The sequence below is a fragment of the Montipora foliosa genome, chromosome 8, assembly GCF_036669935.1.
Source record: "Montipora foliosa isolate CH-2021 chromosome 8, ASM3666993v2, whole genome shotgun sequence".
Taxonomy (NCBI): Eukaryota; Metazoa; Cnidaria; class Anthozoa; order Scleractinia; family Acroporidae; genus Montipora; species Montipora foliosa.
The window spans coordinates 20,548,462-20,562,286 of NC_090876.1; the positions used below are offsets into that span (position 1 = coordinate 20,548,462).

General features: G+C 44.3%; 1 protein-coding gene and 1 non-coding gene across 2 annotated transcripts in view; both read left to right on the forward strand.

Moving 5' to 3' along the window:
• The window catches only part of LOC137967385 (lymphocyte antigen 75-like), a 242,690-nt gene that overhangs the window by 131,807 nt on the left and 97,058 nt on the right, over positions 1-13,825 (forward strand). The window lies entirely within an intron of this gene.
• On the forward strand, positions 9,063-9,140 carry Trnan-guu (transfer RNA asparagine (anticodon GUU)). The gene has a single exon. It is a non-coding gene; the product is annotated as a tRNA-Asn (tRNA).

Below are 13,825 nucleotides of genomic sequence, written 5' to 3' on the forward strand. Positions count from 1 at the left end.
TACCGCGCCGCCTTTGTCGGCCGATTTGACAACTATGTCGTTGCGTTTACTAAGATTTTTAAGCGCCGCCCACTCTTCCGAGGAAAGGTTGGAAAATTTAGTGTTGCGATTGAATTTAAGTTTGTGAATGTCGTGACGGCATTTTTTGGTGAAAAAATCTAAAGAGGCAAATTGTCCCTCTGGGGGAGTCCATTTGGAATTGCGAACTAGAAGTGTTTCAAAAATATCTTTATTAGAAGTGTCCGAATCATCCTCTTTGTCGTGAAAAAAGGCTTTAACTGAACGCGGCGAAGGAATTTTTCAACATCTTGCTTAATAGAAAATTCGTTGGTGCGTTTGGTAATAGGGACAAAATTTAGGCCCTTACTGAGAACAGATTTCTCTGAGTCAGTAAGCGGAAGATTTTCTGGAATTATAATGACGGTATTATGGCTATGCAATGTAGTGTCGTCGGTAATTTGCGAACCTATTAATTGTTGAAGTTTAAGAGTCTTGGTTTGGTGTAAATGTTCAAACAGTCCAGAATTAAGTTGTCGGATTTTAGCGCGATCGATTGTACTAAAATGGCTGGACAGATTTTGGAAAGTTCGGAGCGGCAATGAAGAATTTGTTTGTCAAGTGCGATTCGTTTTTGGCACATAGCTCTAATTGTGATCCTCATAATATTACGTAAACGGAAAGCTTAAGTTACTCTAAGTGTGGGAAAAAGGAAAAAGATAACTTAAGATTTCAGGCAAGCTCATTGGTGGATCATCTTCAAGCTTGGCATCGGTCGTTTCAGGAAGTCTCTATGTTGACAGAAACTGTGGATCGCATAGAGGAAAGCATCACGAGAAGAAAACTGGAAATGGATCGGGAACAAGCTACGACGGAAGCCTAAGAATAACATAACCCGTTCCGCCCTCAGTCGAGTGAGACCTCATGGGTGCAGAAGAAGAGGCCGCCCAAGGCAATTTTGGTGGCGGTGTGCAAGATGAACTCGCCAAGGAGTTGAATATCACTTGTAAGATTGTGAAAAGAGAATTAGCCAATGGTGGAGTCAGGTGGGAGTAAATGGTAGACGCCCTGTGGTCCCCATTAGGAGCGAAGGAGGCCTAAAGGTAATGTAATGTAATGTGTAAGAATGAAGTGGCGGACATTTTGTAACACGTTAGTGCGTCTTTAGATTGAGCAGAGACTCGAGCGATATGGCCCCCGGGAATTCGAGAATAATTGTTTTTGTCCAGGCGTATAATGAAAAAAGTTCTGAGGAGTAAAGTTTCGAAGAATTACGATATGATTAGTAGTTCATATTCGAAAATGTTTATCTTATTTGTGCATTCTTTGATGAGAAGTTTCAGATGTTTGTGAGCAGCTTGATTTGAAATGTGTTTCCATTTGCGGTGAAACTGGTTGTTGGAGTCTAGGTGGAAGTTTATTGGGTAGCAACGGTCAAATATAGTTGTAGACTTTGAAGAATGTGTCATTGAGAAGGTGGTGGTTATCTCGCGTGAGCTTCAGTGGATCTTTTGGCTTGTTAAAATCAGATTTGAGAACTACGGTAAACGGTGTGTAGGTGGTGGATGTAGGCCAAAAGCCTGAGAATGTAACCACTAATTGTGAGATTGTTGAGGTGGGACCAAAAACAAAGCGGCTACGCTACTATAGTACTATTAAACAAAGTAGTCCCTCGATTAGAGAAAATTCAGCGTGACGCTTTTTTTTCGTTTTATTCTCCGACAAAGACTTTTTTTTGAAACTGCATGTGCTAACTTTATTTTTGCCTTTTCTGTCCGGACTAGTTGTTAATACTAAAAACAATTAGCCCCTCGCCCTCAAGGGCCAATGTCAATAGCCCTTTTCAGCTTCGCCTCATGGCCGCTGTTATGTGTTGCTTAACATGACCGCACGGTCCACTTTTCATACCAACAATGACCTGATAAAGTGTATACGTCTTTAAAAAAAACCACTCAACTGTGACACGGAACTCATAAAGATATAGTGGCCGGCGAAAATATATAGCTTTTTTGGGGGAGAGAAACGACCGCCGGAAATCTGTACGGCGTTTCCATTTTAACGTGAGCGACAAGATGAACCAAATCCCGCGGTATGTGATTGGCTCCCGAGCGGGCAAACATCTATACTGCCTGTCGGAATCTCAGTCTCACAAAAATTGCAAGATATTATCCTTTTTTGATCTTTATCCAGACATATTCCTTTATGCGACAAACCTTGTTCGTTAACTCGAAATGGCTGGTTTGGCATGTTCTTTTTTTGCGTTTGAAAAACTGGGCAGGAGGTCAAGGTTCAATTCCGGTCGGACACAACACTCAGAGTTCGTAAATAATGCTGAGAAGACAGTGCTGCGTTTGATATCATCTGGCAATGGTTAGACTTTCTAGCCTTCTCGGACCAGGACGAAAATTAGTAGACCCCATCTCACAGTACACGGTCTTTGGTTAATTCTCACGGACGTTAAAGAGCCCAGACGCTGTTCGTGAAGTCATAGGGAAGGACTCTCAGTGCTGTGGTCAAGGATCTCATTTCATTCCATTCATAGTTTTGGTGAGATCGCTTATGGACTGATAGCGGCTGCCACCTGTGCCTGTTGTATGCTAATGTCCGATCTCACCCATAGATGGTTTGTTCTTGTAAAAGCGCATTTAAATATCCAAATAGGAAATGTGCTAGCTTAAATTCATTACCATCGATAGTTGCTCGACAATAGGCGAAAAGGACAAACTGAAAATCAAAGTCCTGGACAGGTGTTCAACCTAGAACCTCAGCAAAACTAGTGGGACGATCCACCCATTGAGCTAGTAAACTAAGAACTAGGGACCTCAAAAGTTCGCAACGTACCATGGCCTCTGATTTTCAGTGTCATTTCGTCCGTTGCTAAGTAACTTAGTTCTGTCATTTTCACCACAGGCGCTTTACACCTTTGAAGATCTATAACTGCAATTGAGTTTTCTTTTCCTAGCATCGGAAAAGAGGTTTAAAGGTGGACGTTTTTTAAAGAAGACGCGCTATAAGTCCTACTAACAGTACGAACGTGTTTTTTTTTTTCGTAAATACTAGTGAGCAGCACACAGCAACAGATCTTGCTGCTGTCGAAGCCGTGGTCGAAACGGTCGAAAACAGTGGCTGTCCACTGTGATTGATAAAGTACCTTTTCGAAAGCTGTTTATTGCAATATTCTTGTGTGGTTATTTGCCTGATTGAATGGCAATTTTACTGCCTGAGGTCGCTCGCAGGACTGCTATTGCGTTGAGCAATCGCATGGGATAAAAGTTAAATCTTTGTCAATGATTCTGATGTTGAATTGTGGACAGTGGGAACATTGTAAAATGGAGTATTTCGTACTCAAATTGTTGGAACAGCCTTAGCGTTTTATTATACTGTTAAAAACCGAGAAATTGAAAAAATTCCATCAAAATCGCGTCGGATCTGGAAAATGTTCACAAGAAGGAAGCTACCCACAATGGCAATAAGGTTCTCCAGGATTTTTAACAGAGAATTTGGTCAGGGAATTACTCTTCTTAAGCCTTTTATCGGGATAATTCCTCGTTTAATGTAGTATATTTTCTAGGCATTTTATCTGACTTTGGGACGCCTGTTATAGTTCTAGCTCGATGTAAACTTGTTTTATCTTTTAAATATTAACTTTACAAGCGTTTTAAGTCTAGATAGAATTTAAGAAAAGTGGGGCGAATTAAATTGAAACCTCGTGTTTGTTTTAAAGAACACGTAAGATCAAGCTTTATACAGGGGAGGATGCATGACCGGAAATACCGTTTTACGGAAAAGCGTTCCGGGAAACAGTAAAGTGGGATCTTTAGAAAGTTACGATCCGACAGATTAAACTTCCCAGTTAAGCATGCCATTGGACCCCCTAGAGCGCAGGTTATAGCACTGTTTGGCCAAACTGTTTGTTAATTTTGGGATTCCTAACCTTTGCACACAAAGCCCATAAATTTTGTTTTGAGTTTTAGCCAATATCAATGCCGTTTAAACATGATAATAACCCCAACAACAGATTCAAGTCTATGCAAGCAGTGCTCATCCTCGCCCGTGTGTTTGTCTTCAGTAGAATCCGAGTCACACCTGCTTGACTAATCCTACGTCAAAAATCGTTTGTAAAAAAAACAGCATAAGGATTTCAAATTGCCTATTGCTTGAACGTTATTGTTGGCTATTTAGATACCTTTAGAAAAGCACATGAGTGGTAAAGTAATCTTGACTCTGCATACGGGTAAAGAAAGGTTTCGATTCAGAGAAACTTTGGCCGTTGTAGCCGTTATATTTAAACAGAGTTAACTGAATAGAGTGTAAGGTGAAGTGCTAGATTTCTATCCCATATGAACCATGTGAGCGTTACCCCTACTGATGGAATGGGCCCACACAAGGACAGAGAAAAACTCTGACCAGGGTGGAAATTGAACCCACGACCTTCGGGTTAGATCTCCGCTGCTCTAACCGACTGAGCTACAAGGTCAGACGGGAGCAGGCCCGTGGGAACTGAAGATGTTAAAGTCACGGCAATGAACAGTCTTGTTAGAAGTTTACATACGGATAAAACTGCTTTCAATGTCCAAGAAAAGACTCGAGACAAGGACCATGATGGAAACTGGTAACAATACAAACAGCCGTCTGGGAGATATCGGGGTTTGATCCTCGGTACCCTCGCCACGAAGTGGGCGATATATCTCGTTTCCCGAAACCATGCTGCGATAATTATGCGATTTGCACTTAATGTTAGCCACCGCGATAGCCTTGGAGCTTCTGTTTCCATCCTCTGTTTTGCCTCGACCACCTCGTCTTCTGTGATCAGATATATTATGAAGAGAGCATCAAGTTGGAAGGAAAGCTAAGGAGTAGGCACAAGAGTGACACCATCGACCAGCTATGGAAATGTCACAAGACCACTTGTGAACGTTTGATCTATGAGTACGAGAGTTTCATGTCATCCAGCTTACGGCTTAGAAGACAACTCGACCAGAAAGTGACCATCCTATCCTTGCTTCAAGTTCTTAATTGGATCATGAACAACAACGGGAGGTTAGGTGTGACACAAACAGCGGTGATAAAACATTGTATCCAACGCATTTTTATAAAACTGACGTTTCGTATGCTAGTCAACACACATACACATACACATACGAAACGTCAAGTTTTATAAAAATGCGTTGCAATACAATGTTTATCAGCGCTGTTTGTGTTATTGTCTTTAATCAAGCTACGATGGCCTAAGAACAAGAGTTCATACGATAGGTGTGACACGTTGTGGCTTTAATGTACTATCATGCGCAAGGGTGAGGACGAATTGGCCCAAGCTTTCCAATTGATGAATAAAATTTGATACGTTTACCTCCAAATGGCAAAAGAAAGAGTGTCCCGTATGTTGGGGTGTGATAATGACCGGAAAGTTGTTGATCTATGAACATTGTTGGGTATATAAGGGCCTGTCGGGAGTCGAACCCGGGACCTCTCGCACCCAAAGCGAGAATCATGCCACTAGACCAACAGGCCGTTGCAGAGAAAGCTGCCGTCACGCCCTCTGTGTTGCAAATTACTAGAGCGGGGAGTTGCAAAATGCACTTTCCTTCTGTCCGTCTGGGTCTGACCATCGGTACCCGTTTAAACGCGAATTGCCTCAACACAGCTACTTCAGTCACGTGGTCATTAACAAATGAGACACTTCAGGACATAGCACACCACATTACGACCAGTGGAAGGGTTTCTTTCTTCGATTTGAAAACAGATGATCAATGGACTTTGGAGGATGCGGGACTGCAGGTAGTTGGGCTGGAATAAACAAGGTGTATCAGACTTCAAAATAAGAAACCTCGAGTTATGGTCGTTGGCTTCAGGTATAGGTTTCCTTAAAAATGCAATTTGGTTTTCGGCAGGACTTGAACCTGCGACCTTCCGCGTGTGTGAGGGGACGTGATAACCACTCCACACGAAAACAAGCTCGACTTTGTGAAAGGTAAAAGACTTGCGCATTGTTAAGGAGTATGAAATTAAAAAGGATCACTGGTGCTCATCAATAATCCAAACTTCACAAGTGCATCTTCTGATGTAAGCTTTTCTTTTATAAGATATGAGGAAATTCAGGCCTTGCGAAGAGCGTATTTAAAATCAGGCTTGCTTTTCAAAATTCTTTGTCTTTGGGTGTGTGAAACTCGAAGATACTGCGGAATAGAGCAGTCACAAAATGGAACATAAGATACTGGAGTGTAACTAAGCACACAGAATAACATGCTCTCAACCGGTTACCATTAGTGGATCAAAGTCAAAGGAACGTTAAAAATTTCTTCAAAGACATTGTGGGCTGATTGTTTGTCGACAACTGTTGGAAATAACGAAGCAAGTGAGGCATGAGTAGAAGGAAATCAAAGAATCGTTAACAACAGGTTTCTGGATCTGGTTGTTCTTTTTGTCAACACTGCTACTTTCATGTCTGAAAAGGGCAAATTAAAAATGGCCGCAAAGAATTTAGAAAGCATCATCGCAGAGTCGTGTCAAGATTGAGTGGACCGTTTGTCCCAATCTTGTCGTCGACCAAACGGTCAGACCTGTCTCTGTGGGCGCAATCGGTTAGCGCGTTCCGGCTGTTAACGAAAGGTTGGTGGTTCAAGCCCACCCAGGGACCTGATTAGTTTGATTGGCATAGGCCAGTTGTAGGCAAACGAGTCAAGGTTGGCATGGGACTAGGAGGCCAATCGGAAGATCACTTCGTCACCTTCGTCAAAGCGAGTCTATGTGTGAGGTCTTTGCCTTGAAAGCGATTTTTTTGATTGATCTGTAGAGTGGATAGGGGCGTTTTCCGGCAACACTAACAGCTTTACAAAAATGTAGGAATCCACGTTTCCTGAAAAATCAACAGGTGGAGCTCATCCCGCCATGGGGCTCCATTCTCTCACTTGCTATGAATGTCCCAGTGAGTTTTACCACTGTCCAGGTGAACAGGAGTTTCCCATCGTTGAACGGAATATAGACCTTGTTTAGAAGTTTTACAGGGATAAATACTGCTGCTCTTCATTCCAGAAAAGACTCGCAGACAAGACGTGATTAAACTGGTAACACATACAACAGCCTGTCTGTGGAGATTTCGGTTTGACGATCCCGGTACCTCCCGCATACGAAGTCGGGCGCTATAATTCCTGGTTTCCCGAAACATGCTGGTTAAGTTGATTAATTATAGCGGATTTGCACTATAAAGTTAGCCCCGCGACTGCCCTTGAGCTTCTCGTTTTCCATTCCTCGGTTTTTGCCTCGACACCTCGTCTTCTGTGATCAGATATATTATTGAAAGAGAGCATCAGTTGGAAGAAAAAAGCTAAGGAGTAGGCACGGAGAGTGACACCACGACCAGTTAGGGAAAGTCACAAGACCACTGTGAAACGTTGGTCTTATGAGGACGAGAGTTCATGTCATCCAGCTTTTACGGTTTAGAGACAACCTCGGCCAGAAATGACCATCCTATGCTTGCTTCAAGTCTGCTTAATTGGATCATGAACAACAACCGGGAGGTTAGGTGTGACACAACAGCGGTGATAAAATTCGTATTCCCAACGCCTTTTTCATAAAACTTGACGTTCGTATGGCTAGTCAAACCACATTACACATTACCATACGAAACGTCAAGTAGTTTTTATAAAAATGTCGGAATACAATGTTTATCCGCGTGGTTGTGTTATTTTCTTAACAAGCTACGATGGCCTAAGAACAAGAGGTTTCTATACGATAGGTGTGACCCGTTTGTGGCTTTAATGTTACTAATCATGCGCAAGGGTGAGACGATGGCCAAGCTTTCCAATTGATGAATAAAGTTGATACGTTACCTCCAATGGCAAAAGACGAGTGTCTCGTATGTTGGGGCGTGATAAATGACCGAAAGTTGTTGATCTATGAACATTGTTGGGTAGATAAGGGCCTGTCCGGGAGTCGAACCCGGGACCTTACTCGCAACCAAAGCGAGAATCATGCCACTAGACAAACAGGCCGTTGCCAGAGGGGGGCGAAAGCTGCCGTCACGCCCTCTGTGTTGCCAATCTCACTAGAGCGGAGTTGCAAATGCACTTTCCTTCTGTCCGTCGGGTCTGTCTGACCATCGGTTACCCGTTAAACGCGAATTGCCTCTCAACACAGCTACTTCAGTCACGTGGTCATATACAAATGAGACCACTTCAGACATAGCACACCACATTACGACCAGTGGAAGGGTTTCTTTCGTCGATTGAAAACAGATGATCAATGGACTTTGGAGTGGAATGCGGGAACTGCAGGTAGTTGGGCTGCGGACTAAACAAGGTGTAGCAGACTTCAAATAAGAAACCTCGAGTTATGTCGTTTGGCTTAAGGTATAGGTTCCTTAAAAATGCATTTTGTTTTCGGCAGGACTTGGTGACTTGCGACCTTCCGCGTGTGGAGGCGGACGTGATAACCAACTACACTACGAAAACACGCTCGACTTTATGAAAGGTAAAGATGTGCGCATTGTTAAGGAGTATGAAATTAAAAAGGATCACTGTGCTCTCAAATTAATCCCAAACTCACAAGTGCACTCTTCTGATGTAAGGCTTTTCTTTTAAGAATGCGAAATTCAGGCTTTCGAAGAGCGTATAAAATCAGGCTGCTTTTAAAAAATCTTTGTCTTTTGGTGTGTGTGAAACTCGAGAGATACTGCGGAATAGAGCAGTCACAAAATGGAACATGAAGATACTGGAGTGTAACTGCACGTGAATAAATGTGTCTCAACGGTTACCATTAGTGGTCAACGTCAAAGGAACGTTAAACCTTTCTATCAAAGACCCTGGGGGCTGATTGTTTTGTCGGACAACTGTTGGAAATAACGAAGACAAGTGAGGCCAATGAGTAGAAGGAAAGTCAAAGAAAGCGTTAACGGTAAACAGAGTTCTGGACTGGTTGTTCTTTTGTCAACATGCTACTTGTCATGTTCTTGAAAAAGGGCAAATTGAAAATGGCCCGCAAGAATTTAGAAAGCTCATCCGCAGATGTCGTGGTCAAGATTGACGTGCGACGTTGTCCAATCTTGTCCCGACCAAACGGTCAGACCTGTCTCTGTGGCGCAAATCGGTTAGCGCGTTCGGCTGTTAACCGAAAGGTTGGTGGTTCAAAAAGCCCACCCAGGGACGCTTAGTTTGATTGGCATAGGCCAGTGTAGGCAAACGAGTCAAGGTGGCTCATGACTTAATAGGCCAATCGGAAGATCACTCTCGTCACCGTCGTCCAAGCGACGGGAGGGAAATTATGGTGTGAGCTCTTTGCCTTTGAAAAGCGTATTTTTATTGATCTGTAGAGGGATTAGGGGCGTTTTCGGGCAACTACTAACAAGCTTTACAAAAAAGGGAGGAAGTACCCGTTTCTGGAAAAAATAAAGCAGGTTGCGAGATATCTCCGCTCATGGGGCTCCATTTCTCATCACGTGCTATTTGAATGTCCCAGTGATTTTACATGTCAAGGTGAACAGGGGCGTTCCATCGTTGAACTGATATAGACCTTGGTTAGAAAGTTTACGGGATATAAAACCTGCCTCTTAATTACAAGGAAAAAGACTTCGCAGACAAGATCGTGATAAACTTGGGTAAACAATACAACAGCCTGTCTGTGGCGATATTCGGTTTCGATCCCGGTACCTCCCGCAACGAAAGTGGGCAGCTCTATATTCCCCGTTCCCGAAAGCCAGTGGGGGTAAGTGATAATTATGCGATTGCACTTAAAGGTTTAGCCACCGGATGCCTTTGAGCTTCTCGTTTATCCTCTCGTTTTTGCTTCGACACCTCGATCTGTCTGTGATCGATAATTATGAAGAGAGCATCAAGTGGAAGAAATGCTAGGAAGTAGGCACGAGAAGGGACACCATCGACCAGCTATGAAATGTCACAAGCACCACTTGTGTGAACGTTTTTGCTATCTTATGGTGACGAGAGTTTCATGTCATCCAGCTCTACGGTATTAGAAGACAACTCGGACCAGAAAGACCATCACCATATGCTGCTTCAAGTTTCTTAAGTGGATCCATGAATCAACACGGGGGAGTTAGGTGTGGACACAAACAACGGTGATAAACAGTGTATTCCCAACGCATTTGTTATAAAAACTTGACGTTTCGTATGCTAGTCAACACACATCACATACACATACGAAAGTCAAGTTTTATGAAAAATGCGTCGGAATACATGTTTATCAGCGACTGTTGTGTTATTTTCTCAATCAAGATACGATGGCCTAAGAAGAACAAGAAGTTTATTTACGATAGGTGTGACGTTTGTGGCTTTAAAGTTACTTAATCATGCGCAAGGGTGAGCGACACAGAAGTGCCAAGCTGTCCAATGATGAATAAATTTGTACGTTTACCCAATGGCAAAAGGAAGAGGTTCTCGACTGTTGGGGGGGGCCGTGATAATGAAGGAAGTTGTTGATCTATAGAACATTGTTGGGTATTAAGGGCCTGTCCGGGAGTCGACACCCGGGACCTCTCGCACCCAAAGCGAGAATCAATGCCACTAAGACCACAGGCGTTGGAGAGAAAGCTGCCGCATCGCCACTCTGTGTTGCACTTAAGAGTGGACGGAGCTTGCAAAATGCACTTTCATTATCGTGTCGTCTCGGGTCTGACCAGTCGGTACCCGTTTAAACGCGAATCGCTCCAACCACCAGCTACTTCAGACACGTGGTCACTAAACAAACTGAGGAACTTCAGACCTAGCACACCACATACCGACCAGTGGAAGGGTTTTCTTTCTCGATTTGAAAAAACCAGATGATCAATGGACTTTGGAGAAATGCGGTGACTGCAGGTAGTTGGGCTGGAATAAAACAAGGTGTAGCAGACTTCAAATAAGCAGAACCCGAGTGATGGTCGTGTTGGATTCAGGTTATTACGGTTCTAAAAATGCATTTTGTTTTTTGGCAGGACTTGAAACCTGCGAGCCTTCGCGTGTGAGCGGACGTGAACATGCGACCAATCGCGTGTGAGGCGGGACGTGATTACACTACACTCCGAAAACAAAGCTCGCTATATGAAAGTAAAAGATTTGCGCATTGTAGGAGTATGAAAAATTAAAAAGGATCACTGTGCTCTCCATTAATCCAAACTTCACAAGTGACTTCTGATAGGCTTTTCTTTACGAATGAGGCAATCAGGCCTGCGAAGAGCGTATTAAATCAGGACTTGCATTTTAAAAACGCTTTGTCTTTGGTGTGCGTGAACACTCGAAGATAGCGGAATCGAGCAGTCACCAAATAAAACATTAAGAACTGGAGTTGTAATAAGTGCACAGAATAAATTGCTTCTAACGTTACCTTAGGGGATCACATGTCAAAGTACGTTTAAAAATCTTCAAAGCATTGTGGGCAGGAGGTTTTGTCAACAATGTCTGGAAATAAACGAAGCAAGTGAGTGCATGAGTAAGAAGGAAATCAAAGACTCGTTAACAAAAGGTGGATGGTGGTCTTTTGTCAACACTGCTATTTAATGCTCTTAAAATGAAAATGAACAACTGGCCGCAAGAATTAGAAGCTCATCCAGAGTGTGGTCAAGATTGAGTGGACGTTGTCCAATCTTGTCGTCGACCAATACGGTCCAGACACCTGTCTCGTGGACGCATATCGGTTAGCGGTTCTGAGCTGTTACGAACAGGCGTGTGTCAAAGCCCCACCCAGGGCCGCTTCGTTGATCGGGCATAGGCCAGTGTAGGAAAACGAGTCAAGGTTGGGCCGACTAATAGCCAATCGAAGATCACTTCGTCACCTTCGTCAAAGCGGTCTAGTGTAGGGATTCTGCCTTGAAAGCGATTTTAGGATCGGTAGTGGTTAGGGCGTTTCGGGCACCACTAACCGCTTAAACAATGTAGGAATCCACGTTCCTGAAACTAACAGGTGGAGCATCCGCAGGGCTCCATTCCTCACTTGCCATGAAGTGCAGTGATTACCTCAGGGAAACAGGAGGTCCAATCGTTGAAGATAGAGAACTGTTTAGAAGTTTACAGGGATAAACTGCTTTTTCCAGAACAGACTCGCGACACTACTGCTGAAACTTGGTACATAAAGCGTCTGTGGAGATTTCGGTTGAGCGGTACCTTCGCTCGAAGTGGGCGCTTATTAGGTCCGTTTCCTGAAACATGTGGGTAGTATAATCTGCGATTTGACTTACTGTAGCCGCGCGCGTGAGCTCAATTCCATCGTGTTTGGCCTCGACATCGTCTTCTGTGCCAGCTATCTTATTGCCGCGAGATCGTGGCCGGCCGCGGGTAGGCCGCGTGCCCCTCGCAGTCTGGGCAATGTAAGCCCACTGTGACCGTTGATTATGCGTACGCGAGTTGTCACGCTTACGGTAGAAGACAACTAGCCAGAAAGTGACCCTCCTGTGCTCACGTACTGGATCCTGAAACAACACGGGGTTAGGTGTGGAACCCCCCGCGGTGTTACACTTATTCTTCTTTTGTGTGCTGGAGGAGCTACTGTTACACGGTGGGGTCCCAACGGTTGGTTCTGACCATTAGAAATTGAAGCCGATAGGCTGGTCACTTTTGGTTAGTTGCTTAAACCGTAGGTGGTGGAAGCCGGATGTCCTTACAGTCCCATGTTGTTAGCACCACAGTGGGTCTGGGCAACCATAGCCTCGTGGAGCGCGGTGGTTCACTCTTGATCCTGCATTAGCCTGATTCCTTCACCGTGTACGCTTCCACTTATATATTGATCAACAGAAGACGCGGGTCGGCAAACACCAGAGGAGGAAATGAGACGTCCCAGGTCTCGCGGGGCCCCTTCAGTGCACATGCATCTTACACTTCCCGCATGGTTCGGGTCCAAAGCGAATATATAGCGACATTCGTAGCGAGAGGTAGGGCACCACCGCACATTACCGACTGGCGTAGTTAGTCTCCATTGTTCCTGTTTATGGCGGTCCGTTGACCTGCAGCGGTCTCTTGGGTAACCTTCTACCTACAAAGGTTTAGTTAGTGGTCAAAGCTAGGCAACCTTGTTACTTTCTGTGCGACCGTTGAACCCACCCGTTTTTGGGCTTTGTCAAGCTACGGAAATTGTGAGGAGAAATGGCGAACCTGGCGGGATGCAGCGAGCCTGTGCTCTCAGGCACGGATTGCCTGAATTTTTGTAATACAGGTAGTGTTGCGCCCACGCCTCATCAACGACCCTAACAACTGCTTCACAGTGTCAACCGTACTACACCCAATAGACTCGTCCCACTTTGCGTAGGACCAAGTGACGACCCAGTGTATTTATCCGGATGCAGCATAATTTCCACCTGGCACCTGCCACTCGTTCTACCCCCTCCACCCATAGGCCCTACCTTCACCACTCAACAACGTCCAAGAAGCGTCACTCCTGGGTGGGCTTGAACCACCAACACATTCCGGTTATACAGGCGCAACGCGCTGAACCGATGGCGCCACAGAGACAGGTTGCACCGTTTGGTCGACGAACCAGATTGGCAACGTCCTCAATCCTGACCATCCGACTTGCGACGAGTTTCTATTCTTGCGGCCATTTTCAATTTGTCATTTTAAGACATGGAAAGTAGCAGGGTTGACAAAAAAAGAACAACCATCCAGAAACCTGTTGTATTAACGATTCCTTTGATTTCCTTCTACTCATGCCTCACTTGCTTCGTTATGCCAACAGTTGTGACAAAACAATTCACCCACAATGTCTTTGAAGACATTTTTTAACGTTCCTTTGACTTTGATTCCACTAATTGTAAACCGTTGAGAAGCATTTATTCTGGGCAACGTTAGTTACACTCCAGTATCTTATTTTCTATTTCGAGTCGACTGCTCTATTCCGCAGTATCGTGAGT